We start from the raw sequence: 16729 nt of genomic DNA, 5'->3' as shown, positions 1-16729 counted from the left end.
ATATACGTATGATGGCAGCAAATTCGTTTTCCAACATTGCCATTACTTGATATAGATTAAAAAAAAAGATATACAGAAGCACGAAAACAAATAAGTGATGGGGCGCACGAAGGTGGCTTTTAACCCCTGCCAAACTCTGGCATTCTTTGGCACACATTATGCAGGCATGTGCGCCACTAGCAGCACGTTCTTGATGGTAACTTCTACATATAATCAAATGCTCCTTCAAACCTGTTTTGTACGTCTGCTCGCAGTTGACACAGATTAGATATGGCAAGATTGCTTAGTGGCCCACTGTGCTGATCAGTAGTCTGGTGGCTTATCAGCCCAAATCTGATCAGACATAATCTTCCGCATACCTCACACTCCAGACCAATTTGGTACCCCCGCCCATCCACTGCTCCTTTCACCCTCCCTTTCCGGATATCACGTTTCAGCCGCTCATACTGAGTTTCATGTGCATCAAACTTGACCACACCTCCTCGTAACGCCCTTCTGCACTAACAATCCAAAGCACGGCTCTCCCAGGTTGTTTCGTCTATCTCACATTTTTTAAGGTGGACCTCAAACAAACTTTGATTCTCATTTCAGGCTTATGTGCCAGACATCTTCCCTCGGCGAGCTCGCCATAAAAGGAGTGCACACACACACACACACACACACACACACACACACACACACACACACACATACATATATATATATATATAGAGAGAGAGATAGATAGATAGATAGGTACTTATGTAATTCTATATATTATATATATATACATATAATTTTGGTTATAGACATTTCTCTCTGCACCAACGTTTCATAGTTTTCCTAAAACTGATGCCATATACAAATTTATTAAGTGCAGACTCTTAGCCACTATCTTGTCTAACGTTAGAACACCGTTATATTAACATTTAGTTGATACATTTAATCCTACGTTACATCCTAAGAGCAGTACCACAATTGTAACCAGCTTTAGAGGAAGTAGTTCCTACTTTCTTCTATTTACCAATTACTTAACCACTTCCAGTCATCATTATTGTTAGCTATTCTGCACTTGGGACATATACGGAGTTCTAGTCTTCGTAACTGGATAATAAACACATTGACATAACATAATATTTCCTATATACGATACAAAAATAATAAAGTCCTTATCAGAGTTATTCCGCTCCTTTTGAGTAGATAATATCTGGCCATTCCTATATGCCAGAAGATCGGCATGAGCATGTAACCGAACGCTAATGTACCATTCAAACATGGCGCCACAATGATGCATAATTGTGCTCTAAGATTAAAATTGCTAGCTTGCTCGTTCGATTTTTTGTTCTCGTTTTACAATCATATTAACGGTTTTTTGTATGTAATTAATTTATATATAAATTATTTAAACCTGCGCAATATAGTGGATTTATACCCACCCACCCACCCACCCACACACACACACACACACACATATATATATATACATATATATATATATATACACACATACATATATATATACATATATATACTTATATACTATATGTTCATATTTATATACATATATATACATATATATACATATATGTATACATATATACAGATATATACATATATATACATATATAATATATATATATATATATACATAACTAAGTAGAAAAACTAGTTTACAGTTAGAAGATCAGCTTAAAACAATGAAAATATAGCAATACGAGGTAATAGCAAGCATTAGAGTAAAATAAAAATAAAAAAATAGTACCCTACCATTTTTGTTTTTAACAATATCACCAGCAAATACGGAGCAGAAAATGTAAATAACTTAAATACTTGCTTAATAAATACTTAGACCCCTATACAAAAGCCATATATATATATATATATATATATATATATATATATATATATATATATATATATATATATATATATAATTATTTTTTTGCTATAATAATTAAATACCTACAGACACTAGTGTTTCATCCTTTCGGGTATCATCGGTGCAGGGTGTCACGATTAAGACCAGTCGAACGATTCGAACTCCGCAACACGAGACATCCCTGGCTCGATTAGTGAAGACCGTATACAATTCGGCTACCATTAACCGCGTGGAATAACTTTGAATTTTAAACATTTTAATTTTAAATGTTCATTTACATCAGTCAGACAGTGATCTAATCGTTATACAGTGATCTATTAGAACTCTTAAAAATTGACCTTTTTCTTAAAACATATGGAAACTGATATTATTACCATTTTCCAAGGTCTAAATTAGCTAAATATACCAGTTATTATAATCTTGGACCTTGGCTATGCCTGCCTCCAGAGCCATGTAATTTTATTGTTGACGTTTTTCAAAAACGCTGCAAAATATGGGATAGTTTGTCCTTATTTTCATTGTAGCTTTCCAGAGGTTGACGTTATAGCATTGAAAGTGGTACCAAATGAAAGTTAATAAAATTTACTTGCATATGGTAGTAAACGCATGAACACTCGTGTAAATTTTAACTAATTTTAATGCACAAACATATATATTTTTTATGCTTGGAAAGGATGCCATCATATAATACATAACTTTATCTCAAAAATGTTACTCTTAATGCATGTGTATAATTTATTATCACTAAGTATGTTTTATTTCTTCATTTCAGATTGTAAGTTAAAGCTGATTTGTTAAGATTTGTGAACTGCTGACAACGTGGCATCTGGAAGACAACTACGCTGTGGGAAAGTGGTCAGCAATACAAGTGAACGGGATGAACCAACTGAAAAGAGAAGAAAGGTGGCAACTCCTGCCACAAGGTCATTCAGTGATGTGTATCTCATTTGGCAACCCAGCTCCAGCATCAGGGGCTCTCAACTTCCTACTAATCGCCAGGTGTTCCAGTATTTCCTGCATTTGAGGAATAATAATCCCAACAGTGACAATAGGTCTTTAGCCCATGATACAGTGGATGTCATTTTGCCATTCTGGAATATGGCAAGGATTAAAACACTAACTAGACCAAATTCAGCCAACCGTTTCATGATCCTCCATGAAAAGTACAGGAAAATTGTTAAAAACAAGGGAAGAAATAACAAACCAGAGGAAGAGAAACGAGCTAACTTTCTGAAGGACTTAGACAAGTTATTTGATATTGGAGCAAAAGGTTGTTGTGGAGGAGATAAGAAGCAATAGGCTGCTCACAAAGGAGACCAAGGAAGAGGACGTCAATTTCTACTTGGACCAACAGACCACTCGCCTGGCACATATGTCAGGTCATGATAAGGTGTTTGAGAAGAAGTCTAGAGAGAAAAGCTTCCGAGAAGAAAGAGAAAAGAGAATGTTATCATCAGTGACTGCTGCAGCAGCAGAAGTTGGGAAAATTTCAAGTGAAGACCCAGAGAACAGTCAAGGCTCTGGTACTAGTGAGGGTTCAGAATACACTGAGACAACACCAAGCTGTTCATCAAAACCAAGTACGATAACCTTAAACTTTCCACACTCAGTTATGACCAGTGAAGAGATTTCTAGCACTGCAGATCGGTTGTCACTCTCTGACAACCTGACTACAGCCATGGTGTCTGCAGTGTTGAAGGCAGGAGGCGCAGATCTGTATGACTTTGTTATATCAGCCTCTACTACAAGACGAAATAGGATAAACACTCGTCATAACTTGTTCCAAAGTTACATGAATAACTTCAAGGAAAGTCCGCCAGATTACTGCACACTACACTGGGATGGAAAACTTCTACGGGATGTTCTTGGTGAAAGATACCCAGTGGAAAGTCTTACAGTGCTCGTCTCTGGTACTCCACAGTATGAAGAAGGGAACCTGCTTGGTGTGTCCTTCATAGAAAGTTACACAGGAATCCAACAGTGTAATGCTACATTGGAATTGATAGAATCATGGGGTCTCACAGACAACATTGTAGGCTTGGTATTTGATACCACAGCAAGCAACAGTGGCATCAACAAGGGTGCAGCGAAGCTTATTGAATAAAAACTAGGCAAAGAGGTATTCTACTTCGCTTGTCGCCATCACATATCAGATGTAATAATTGGACGTGTATGGGAGGCTGTGTTCAGCAAGGTCAAGAGTCCTGACAACCCAATGTTCAGCAATGTGAAAGAAGTGGGACAAGTTGGTTATGGACTTCCCAAGAGTTCTGGGCCTAGTTGAACAAGACTTGAAACAGAAGAAGACAAGCACAATTGCAGTCTTAAGCAATTTCATTGAGGAAGCAAGTCCGAGGGCAGATTACAGAGATGTGGCAGAGCTATGCCTGATCCTGCTTGGTGAGGAACCTCCTCGAGGTATCCACTGGGCCAAGCCAGGTGCCATTCACCAAGCCCGCTGGATGGCCAGGAACATTTACTGTATGAAGATGCTCATGTTTTCCAAGGAAATAAAATACAACACGGACACTATCTTCAAGCTGGAGAGGATGAACAAGTTCCTGGCCATATTCTACACCAGCAACTGGGTGACCACCACAACTGCAGCTGATGCACCTATCTATGACCTCCAGCTTATGAAGAACATGCTGCAATACAAGCAGTATGACCATGAACTGGCAATCTCTGTTCTCAAGAAAATGAACAACGACCGCTGGTATCTGACCCAGGAACTAGTGCCATTCACCTTGTTCAGTTCACATGCCATCATGACCAAGTCTGCAAAAGAGAAGCTCGCAGTCAAGCTGTCAGAAACAGAGAAACCTGAGAGTTACAGGAAAGGCAAGCTAGTGTTTCCTGTCATCAATGCAGCTACAGTTCTCACAGACCTGGTAGGGCCAGAGTCTCACTTTCTGTTTGATGCTCTTCGAGTGAAATGTGACTGGCTCACTACTCCTGCTGACACCTGGGAAGACAATGACAGCTACAGGAATGCACAGAAGTTTGTGATGTCAGTGAAAGTGACCAATGATGTGGCTGAGAGTGGTGTGAAACTAATGAGTGACTTTGCAACTCAGATCACAAGTGACCCAGAACAAAGAAGCTGCTTACTACAAGTTGTGGATTACCACAGGAAAAATTTGACAGTTTCAAAAAAGACACATTGAACAAGTGATAATACATGTATTAGTAACATCCTATCTGACAGTTTCTTATGCAATATATGTGTCAGTGCAGTGCTATCATACTACCAAACTGATTTTTTGTAGTGTCCCAGCTGTTTGTGCATTAAAATTAGTTAAAATTTACACAGGTGTTTATGTGTTTTATTGTGCTTACTACCATATGCAAGAAAATTTTATTAGCTTTCATTTGGTACCACTTTCAATGCTATAGCCTCACCCTCTGGAACGCTACAATGAAAATATTGACATAATATCCCATATTTTGCAGCGTTTTTGAAAAACGTCAACAATAAAATTACATGGCTCTGGAGGCAGGCATAACCAAGGTCCAAGATTATAATAACTGGTATATTTAGCTAATTTAGACCTTGGAGAATGGGAATAATATCAGTTTCCATATGTTTGAAGAAAAAGGTCAATTTTTAAGAGGTCTAGTGATCTATGCATAAGAGCTAAATTGACCGACTTTAATTCAACTGAAACTGCTCAACGATAAGAAACGAATTTTTTTAAAAGGGCTGTCATTATTTTTTCACTATAATAATTAAATACCTACAGACAGTGTTTCATCCTTTCGGAAATCTCTAGTGCATATATGTATAAATATATATATATGTATATTTATGTGCGTGTATATGTGTATTGGGGTAGAGAGGGCTCCCGTAAGCCGTGGTGAAGGCAACCGTTCTAGGAGAAGCAAATCTCTGATCTAAAAAAACATAAAGCGGAAGACCAGTACACGCATTAAGCTGGTCTGCAGTTTAATTTGTTACTGGCTATCTTGCTCTTGCTTGTTGCTGGATCTCAACATTTTGAACCGAGAGATAGACTTAGCTGTCGTACAAAGCTAAGACTCTGTAACATCATATTTGTATAGATACTCCCTCAGACATTTGGGCTCATGGATTTTAAATGTCTGAGGGAGTGGCACTCGTCTGACAAGACGTTGCAATCATCATATATATATGCATATATATATGTATATATATATGTATATATGTGTATGTATATATATGTATATGTATGTATGTATATATATATATATGTATATATATGTATATATATGTATATATGTATGTATATATGTATATATATGTATATACATGGATATATGTATGTATATATGCATATATATGTATATACATGTATATATATGTATATGTATATATGTATATGTATATATGTATATATATGTATAAATATTTGTATATATATATGTATGTATATATATGTATGTATATGTATATATATCTTTATATATATGTATATATATGCATATGTATGCATATATATATATGTATATATATGTATATATGTATATGTATATATGTATATGCATATATATATGTATATGTATATATATGCATATGTTGTTGTTGTTGGTGGTGGTGGTGGTTAAACGCGCCCACAGATATTGACCTGAAATTTTTAAGTCCCAGACCATTACATGCAGCACTTTATATTCCCAAATGGTCACCTATCTGGTACTGTCCAGGCTTATAGTTGCTTAACTTCTGTGATCAAACGATAACTGGCAAATCTCTGAAAAGAAAGAAAATCTCTGATGTAAAAATTAAGGTATACTGCCCACTATGCCTTTTGTAAATTATTTGTAGCGACTGAGGTTTCTAAAAGAACGTGTGGATAGTCCTCCGCAAAACTTCTTCGCTTGCCTTGATTAAATATCATTATTATTTTTTATTATTATTATTATTATTATTATTATTATTATTATTGTAGTTTTTCTGATTGAGTTATAATTACAATAGCATTTTTTTCTTGTCTGTCTCTGTTAAATTAAATATGAGTTTGTCTGTTCTGTACTGATTGAAATTGAAATACAATTTTCGTTTGTCTCTTTTAATATGAATTTCGTTTATCTTTTTCTTTTGTTCCTTTTTTGTTGTTTTGTTTGCATAAATTCTGTTTCGGTTAAATTTGAAATATCATCTTGTTTGTTCTGTTTGAGTTGAAATTAATATTGTTTTTTTTAAATTATATATATATACATATTATATATTATATATTATATATATATATTATATATATTATATATATATTTTATATATATATTATATATATTATATATATATATATTATATATATATATATATATATATATATATATATATCAAAATTGAAAGAGACAGGCAAATGAAATACAATATTAATATAGATATATATAATCATACACATGCCGTACTGTTTCGTTGTATCACAACTCATCAGTGCGGCTAGACATACAGTTTTTCCCAGCCGTGGATCGAATCTACAACCATCGTATTGGCACTCGGCAGCTCTAACCATCGGACCAAGAATCAGTGCCCGTAAATATTTCTCTTCAAAGGTAATTAAATTAGCATTTGCCCGTCGCACAGTGCTCAAACTCTCAGTGAGCTTCGCTTGATCGCTTAAATACGCGGCGGGTGAAAATATATTTACAAAGTGCTCAACACAAGGAGGGGGGGGGCTTATTAGTCATCTGTCTGTCGGTCTGTCGATCTGTCTGTCCGTCTACGTCCATCCTGGGCTCAACTCTCTCTCTCATATCTACATTAATGATCTTCCAAATCACATCCATACGTCATTCTAAACATTTATGCTGACGACACTACCATCTATGGTAGCACATCAAAGATCGTAAATGACCAAGTTCTCTCTCTTCTGATCTTGAGCACGTGGTATAATGGGAAAAGAGGTGGTTGGTTACTTTTTTTTTTAGATGATATGTTGTTATATATATGTATATATATAGAGAGAGATAGGGGGAGTAAGAGAGAGAGAGAGAGAAGGAGAGAGATATACAACATATCATCTATACTTGAACAGACCAATAATAAATGAAGACATGAAATACTAGAAGCATTTCTAATATCAACTAAAAAAGAAACTACTATCAATAAAATAAACTTTACCAATGTGAGTAACATCCTGAAGTCTTTGTAAAATTATTAAAATAATTAACCAATGAAATAAATATGCACGTTATTAAAAATATATATAAATTGTTTGAAGACAGATTAATCCATCCAATGACGAGGAATCCAAAATAAATTATAAATATTCGAACTTTTTTTTTTTTTTTTTACACAGTGATCACCACTTATCAAGGCCCGGAAGCCACTCAGGGATAAGGGTTATTGCAAGTACATTAAGTTAGTGAGGAGATTTGCTGAAGTGTTTACTTAACTTGCAACAAATATGGCGATTACATTAGGCAGTTCCTGCCAGAAGTGAAGTTGGAAAGGATCCAAAAGAAAATTAATAGACAAAAACGTCTATTATATATATATATATATATATATATATATATATATATATATATATATATATATATATACTTGTTTGTTATTATATAAACATGCTCACATCCCGCTGCTACAAATAGCCACTTGTTTCAATCAAACAACAGATATCATCAGGCAGCGACTTGACTATTCAAAAGTTCAATCATTGATTGAACTTTTGAATAGTCAAGTCGCTGCCTGATGATATCTGTTGTTTGATTGAAACAACTTTTGAATAGTCAAGTCGCTACCTGATGATATCTGTTGTTTGATTGAAACAAGTGGCTATTTGTAGCAGCGGTATGTGAGCATGTTTATATAACAATAAAAAGTATTATCAGCTCTTTTTATTGAGCACTATCTAACAACCTCGTTGAATTCATTAGTCCATTACTTTTGAATATAAAAAACCCGAGTATACATATATATATATATATATATATATATATATATATATATATATATATATATATATATATATATATATTAAGGCCGCATTTTTTTCTCTAAGGCATATTTCATTAAATAAAATATATGTTTTTGTATATTAATTCTATTTTAGATCCTTTCTAACCGTCGAATAGAAGTTTTCACTTCTGGCAGGAACTGGCTGATGTAATCAGCATATTTGTCATAAGTCCTAGTACTTTCTAATCCTTTAGGATGAATCGGTATAAATTAATCTAACAGGTTTTGAACAATTTATATAAGATCTTTTTTTTTTACTCCTGTTCTTTTTGTTTTCATTGGTTTATTATTTTATTGGTTTATTTTATTCCTTTCTTCCATTGGTTAAAATTAATATCATCCTGAAATGCTTGCAAAGCTGTTAAATAATTGACTTTACAAACACTTATAAATATGATGATTACATCAGCCAGTTCCTGCCAGAAGTGAAGAGTGTTATTTAGAAGTTGAAACAATCGAAAATAGAATTAATATATATATATATATATATATATATATATATATATATATAATTTAAATTTTAAATGATATATATATATATATATATATATATATATACATATATATATATATATATACATATATATATATATATATCATTTAAATTTTAAATATCATTTTCGTTCTTCTGTCTCGGTTAAATTTAAAATATTTTTTCTTGTTTAAGTTTTTAATACATATTTTCGTTCCTCGGTTTCAGTTTAATTTGAAGCGTAGTTTTTGTTGTTTTATTTTGTTTTAATTTTAAATATCATCTTTGTTCTTTCTGTCTTGATTAAATCTTAAATATAATTTTCTTTGTTTTGTCTTGTTTAAGCTTTTAATATTGTTTTAATTCTTCTGTCTCGGTTTAACTTGAAATATAATTTTCGCCGTTCTGTGTGAGTCGAATTTGAAATACCATTATCGCTTGCAGATCGAGTGAACGTGTCTGACGAATAATTATTTCTTGTTCTTCCTTTCTTTTCTTCCCGATGCACTTTTATTCAAGATCCTCACTTTAAAAATTTTATTTTCTCACTTGCATGCCATCCTCGACCAGATTAACGAACAATTTCCCTCCTCGTCTACGATCCTCTTACTATTTATTTAAAACTCTATTTTAATGCGATTCTGTTTAAAATGTTATCTTCGCTATCCCGAAACCTGGAATACCTCGAATTGTCTGCGATGCGCCTTTTCTTTTCTTGCCCAGCTCTTTCACCTAATCTGTCATTGTTTCCGTTAATCACCATGTCAAGCTGTCCAACTTCTTATTTTTTTTTTCCTTTACCGCGAAAGGGATCCGAGGACACAGTTTTCTGCTAAGGACCGAAATCCACCTTTCTGAAATATGCATGTAATCTTTTAAAACTACCGTCGCCTTTATTTATTTATTTGCGGACTTTTATTCTCATCTTCATAGTTGTTTCACGACGTTTAGGTCAACTATTCCTCTGGTTTTCGTCAAGTAGATTTATAAGACCAAAAAAAAAAAAAATCTGACGTTGATCGTCCTTCGGGGCCAGTGGCGCAGTGGATAGAGGCGTTGAATTTCTACAGTTCCAGGTGCGCATTATCTGAAAATAGCGGTTTCAATCCTACACAAAGCCGGCCAGAGGATTAGATGGACAACAAACATGGAAGGCAGTAATTAATGAGGAAGGCCAGAGGAATAGTTGTCTGAAACCTTGTGAAACCACAACTAAGACGATGAGAACAAAAGTCCTAAAATAAATAAATATACGAAGTACTTATCTCAAAGGATTCCAATAAAAAATAATAAACCATTGTGTACTTATGTATTCTTGGTATCACGCTGAAGTAATAACGTTATTATTTCGAAAGTCATTCTTAACATGGGAGGGGAGAGTGTTCTCTAACTATTTTGGGCTTCCACCGTACAATTAAAAACCTATCGTGAAACTTGAATTTAACCTGAAAAAAAAATTGTTTAAACAATAGCGCGGTAAAAAAGGTACATAAACATCAACCATTGTATTGTGGAGGAATATTTAATTGTGTTATTTGTCCCATCCATACTTTCTTCTGGAGAATCGCCAATAAATACTGTCCTACCTTAAACTGCCCCATGAAAAAAAAAATAATAAAAACTTAGGTCATAATATCTCTATCTTTATCTCTACTGTTATGTAAAGGTAATTTTGTCTGTGAGTTCCTTCATTATACGCTCCGAAACGATTGAGCTGTCTGTGCTTTCCGCTTATCTCAGCATTGCTTCTAATCGTCTTGAACCTCCACTTGCCACTGGTATTCAAAAATGTCGACACGAGGCTTGGTTGGAGATTGCGCAACTCTTGCCACAAAAATTCACGCGCATGCACCCTTGCAGTGGGTATCCATAGTCTGTGAAGCCTTATTTTTTATATAGAATCTAATGCCTGATCGTGATTTGTTTTTGTGGCAGAGGGTACGCAATCTCCAACTGAACTTTTCCTGAGTCGACATTGTTAAATACCAGTGGCAAGTGAAGTGTATGTACAGGACGACTGGAAACAAATGCCGAGATAAGCGGAGATCACATACAGCGCCTAGAATTCCCAAACGGCGACCCATCTAGTACTAACCAAGTTCAACGTTGTAATATTCGGTGACATGCCGAGCGGTGTGTCAATGCAATTATGCCGTATATGCCGTTACACTGTATATGGATTTGTTTATTTTAAGCTTTCGCTACTTTTCAAACCCTGAATAAAACATTGAAGAATAATACCCTTTTCGTATTATTTGGATACTTCCTAATATTGTTCTCAGCTTGAGCGTCATTTCCACAACGTTTCGGACGATGTAAGCTTTTGCGTTCTTCAAGTGTATCATACCTAACTCTAGACTTTTCTGTCAAACTCGAATCTGTACGGGATTTCAAATCCACAATGGTAGTATGTTCTCGTTCCGTCAGTCATGATTGGTTAGAAATCTTAAGTAATTCAAAGTAAACTTTTAGTGGAATCCACAGTGAGGATTAAACTTGCAATCCCCAGAAGAGTGTAACATCTGACAGAAATATGCTCGAATTGAACAAGGTACACCTTAAGAAAGTCGAATGCCACAAGGCTGTTTTTGTCTAACTAAAATATATTTGAACGCAAATAAATAAAACTAAAAAAAACAACTTTTCCTTTTATAAAACAAAGGAAAATTAAACAAAGAATTTATCCGTAAAGAATGTTTTTGAAAAATCTTTAAACATTAAATAATTATTTTAATTGGTATGTTAATGATTTATAAATATTCAGGGAACAAGAAACTGCTAAAGTTATTTACTGTTTTAAAGAATCCATATGGAAGTTTTTAGTTTGTTATTATTACTTGGCATAATACTTGGAATCATTTTTTTTTTACTTAAACTTTACTTTCATAACTAAAATTGTAAGCATACACAATACCACGCTGCCAAATACTCACATACATATGATATCCGCATATTATTCACATTTTGCCTTGTAACTATGTTCTCAGCTGACTTAATACTAAAACACGAAATTGAATAAAGAAATGTTTATTAAATGAAAATTAATTTTATGTTCTGAAAAAATTGGAGAAATAAAATTGGTTTTATAAAATATTGATTTTTACCATTTTCCTTTGCAAAACTCTTTTTAATATTTTAGTGAACACTTGTTATCTGATGCCTCTTCTATTCTCTTAATATTTAGTTTCTTACCATTTTAATGTGTATACATACCTATAATACTTGAATTGACTTTCCAAGAGAAAATGTCTGACTAGCAATATATCACCATACGTGTAATAACGATGAATACCGGCGGCACATATCTATCTATCTATCTATCTATCTATCTATCTATCTATATATATATATATATATATATATATATATATATATATATATATACATATATATATATATATATAACAATCAATCTCTCTTTTTTTTCATTTCTAGTTCGAAAAAAAAAAAGGAAATCGTAAACTATGCATACATTCATCAAACTTTCGGCTTTATTTAAAGACTTCCTAGGGATGATTTAATTTGCGAAATAAAATACCATATTTGAAACTTTTCACTATCGTTTTAACAAAATATTTACAACTATTTTAATCGTACTTTATTTCTTCAAATAAAATTACCTGGCGAAGTCGTGAAGTAAAGACGAAACGTTCATTATAAAAACTTTTGATTATCAATTTTTCCTAAAGACACACACGCATGCGTGCATGCATACTTATGTGTTTGTGAGTGATTCAATGTGCAAACTTGATAAGTAGATGGATGGATAGATAGATAGATAGATAGATAGACAGTTTGGAAACGTTGTATATAGAGATAACAAAAGGAGAGAATAAGTGGAAACCGAATATGGCATTCGCTATTCTAATAGCATCGAACTATCAATCAACGCTTGTAAAAGTGTATTATGCGATTAATTCTCTTTTAAAACCGTAGCCGAATGAAATCTTTAAAAATTTATGTGATTGCTTTAAGAGTGATATAAAACCGTGACGTCGGAAGAGAAAACAAAAAGAGAGTGAGAAAAAAAAATAGGCTGGAGATACCCATCGAAAATAAAACGACTTTGTGACTTAACTTTATAACACTGTGATAAAACGTTTGTGGGATCAGAGCGTGAGGGTGTCACTTATAACTAGGCATGCGTTTAAAGTCACGTGATCGTCAGCAAAAGGACGAAGATGGGACCAAAACATATCCACTGATAGAAAAAATAGCAAAAGAAATAACAACATAACGGATGAAGCTCAGGGCGAAAGGCCACACTATGCATCATATTTTTTCGCATGTAAATAAGGAGTGATTATTCATATCCAAGCATTTAATCGGACTGTATTTTAATCAGTTATTTATTTTTTTTTACATAGGCATCACCACTTATCACGGCCAAGAGGCCACTCGAAGATGAGAGTGAAAGAGTACAGTAGACAATTGGTCAACATAGTAATCGTTTGTAATGGAAATTCGGTAAATTTGTTAACATATGGAACGGCTCATCGAGAATTTGTTTAGTTTAGACTTGAAGACAACCATATTGTAGTCAGCTGGAAAGCAGGAAAATGGAAGACAGTTCCGCAGGCGTGCAGTTCTAAGAAATAAGGTTTGTTTATGGAATCTACGTTTATGTTTAGGCACAGATAGAGAGTGGGGAAATTATTGATAGTGTTTTAAGCTAGACGGGTGTTTCTTGTGAAATTTTTGTGAGGGGTTGGCATAGATTGTAGCTCAGTCGAGCACTTGCCATGGAAATAATGATAAAACAGAGACAAACTAGCAACATCTCTTCTGTGATAAAGAGGTTGCAGTGAAGAGAAAAGGACATCCCCTACGTGGCTACGAAGATTTGTTTTTGTTAGCGATACTTTCTTGAATGAATTCAAGTATTTATGCGAAAGTGCATTTTTACCTAAATGCTTGTTGGGAAAATTTTTTCCATTGACAAATTTGGTACCCCCTTAATGGGGAGCGGCATATATATTATTTTTAAAATATAATTATCCGCTGACACGTGTTTCGTCGTCTACGACTCATCAGAGTGGCTGAATTTAGCGAGACTCGAAATCGGGACCCTATGATAAGAAGCCTAAATCTCTACCACACGGCTGCCTCGCCTGACTATTAAATGTATCGCGTTTTTATGTAGATGTCTTTATTTGTTTTTGTTAGCGATACTTTCTTTAATTAATTCAAGTATTTATACGAAAGTGCATTTTTACCTAAATGCTTGTTGGGAATAATTTTCCCATTTACCAATTTGGTACCCCCTTAATGGGGGGCGGCATATATATTATTTTAAAAATATAATTATCCACTAACACGTGTCTCGTGTTAGTGGATAATTATATTTTAAAAATAAGTGCCAAAAAACATCACCAAAAAAGGCAGATGGAGAAGGCAATTATGGAAATATCTCTAACAGATTCGACCGTGAAATAAGAACGGCAATTCAAAAATTTGAAAAAATTTAAGAGAAGGCTTATAAAGCAAAATCACTCCGTGTGCTATTCAGCAATACTTGTCTGAATGAAAATATGCTGCCAGTATATATATATATATATATATATATATATATATATATATATATATATATATATATATATATATATATATACATGCATACGCACACATATGCGTACATTCACACATGAATATAAAAATGCATAGACACTTCGACAAATACAGACATACACACATACACACAGGCATATGCATATATACACACACAATATACAAACATTTCCATATATACAGCCGTAAACCGAAACCTAGCTCTAACAAATATTCGCCTAATTTGCAATTACAGAAAATTAAGTTGCCAATTTAAAGTTCACCACCTCTAAAAAATACCCTACATATTGCAACAATGAGAAGATGACATACAGCGCCTAGTATTCTACACTTCGTCACCTATATGGTACTATTCGTCACCTATATGGTACTATTCGTCACCTATATGGTACTATTCGTCACCTATATGGTACTATTCGTCACCTATATGGTACTATTGGGTAAGTTAACTTCAGTGATGGAAAGGCGAAAAAGATCCAAATTTGTACACACATTACAAAGGTAGATGTAAGATGAGAAACCGAAAGCAGAGGCGACGGAAACATGTAGCACAGTGGGAAATCCGGTTGCAGTCGATGCAAAAACATGTCATATCTCTGTTATTATTGTATCTTTTTCAGATTTCAAACTACTTAAAAGTGGAATCGAGCGCACTGCTCTCTACTCACCGGTATTACATAAGAGTTCAGAGAACATAGTCACGAGCGTTACTACAACAAACTAAGCTAACCCTTACCCCTGAGTGGCTTCCGGGCCTTGATAAGTGGTGATCACTGTGTAAAAAAAAAAAAAAAAAAAGCTTAGTACTTTTGAGATGTGCTCACTGTTGTATCCAAACTGTTTACAGCTATTTCCAAATGATGTCCATTTTCAGCTATACAATAAGACAAATCATTTTAAATAACGTCAAAGAAACGAGCATTTCAAAAGAAAAAAGAAGAAAGGAGACGAAAACTCTTTGTGATGTTTTGACATTTTTTTGTTTTGCTTGTATATAAAAGGGGATTTGTCTTAGATTTTTGTGTCAAACTGATTTTCTTATTTTCTGCTCGAAGTATGTACCTTACATAAACTAATATAAATAACTGTATATTTTGTTTGATACACTTGCTTCTTAACACGGCAACGAGCTAAGAATATTATCCTTTGAAAAAAGCATATATTAGAGAAGTGTTCCGCCCAGCCGATAAGTTTCAGCAAAAATTTAATGTGATACTTTATGCGTCTTTAATTTTTATATATTGGGACCCTACTCCAGAGATTATCTTAACTAGTATGACTTTCGGCGATAGTTATATAGTACATGTCAGAATATTCTAGCCACAAATGGAAATGTATCCAGTGCAGCTAGCGTTTTCTTCTTAGGCACAGCGCGCTACAAGTGCAGGAATATTATATAGGAATAACATCACGTGTTCAGGGGACAGAAAAGAGTTCAAGAAGCTAGTGAGGCGACATGCGTTTAAAAATGTAAAGATAATCAAAGCGAATGTCACCCACATGTCTGCGGTCTGTTTTCTCGATCCGAAAGGTAAAACAAGCATGCATGGTCCCCCGTGAATACACAATGGACGAGACATAAAAAATTACAATGTTCAGCCCCTCTCCCACTATAGTCCCAAAAGTCCCAAGGGGACGTCAAATCCTGGGTGAAAATGAACAAACGGTGCAGTTTTAGGCCTTAACATATGTAAATTTGAGTTCGGCACCATGCAAGAAAAGAAATGACTAAGTCCATCATTTGTGCCTCCACCCCGCATTTAGACACAGAAATTCCCAAGGCCTTAACATATTTAAATTTGAGTCCAGTGCCATGCAAAATTGCTAAATAGACACACACAGAAAATTTTGGACAAATATGGTAAAATAGTCGCGAAAATGGACTGATTTT

The sequence above is a fragment of the Euprymna scolopes genome, chromosome 33 (assembly GCF_053919585.1).
Source record: "Euprymna scolopes isolate OS-2025 chromosome 33, ASM5391958v1, whole genome shotgun sequence".
In the NCBI taxonomy this organism is placed as follows: domain Eukaryota; kingdom Metazoa; phylum Mollusca; class Cephalopoda; order Sepiida; family Sepiolidae; genus Euprymna; species Euprymna scolopes.
Note: the sequence above shows the minus strand (reverse complement) of the source record.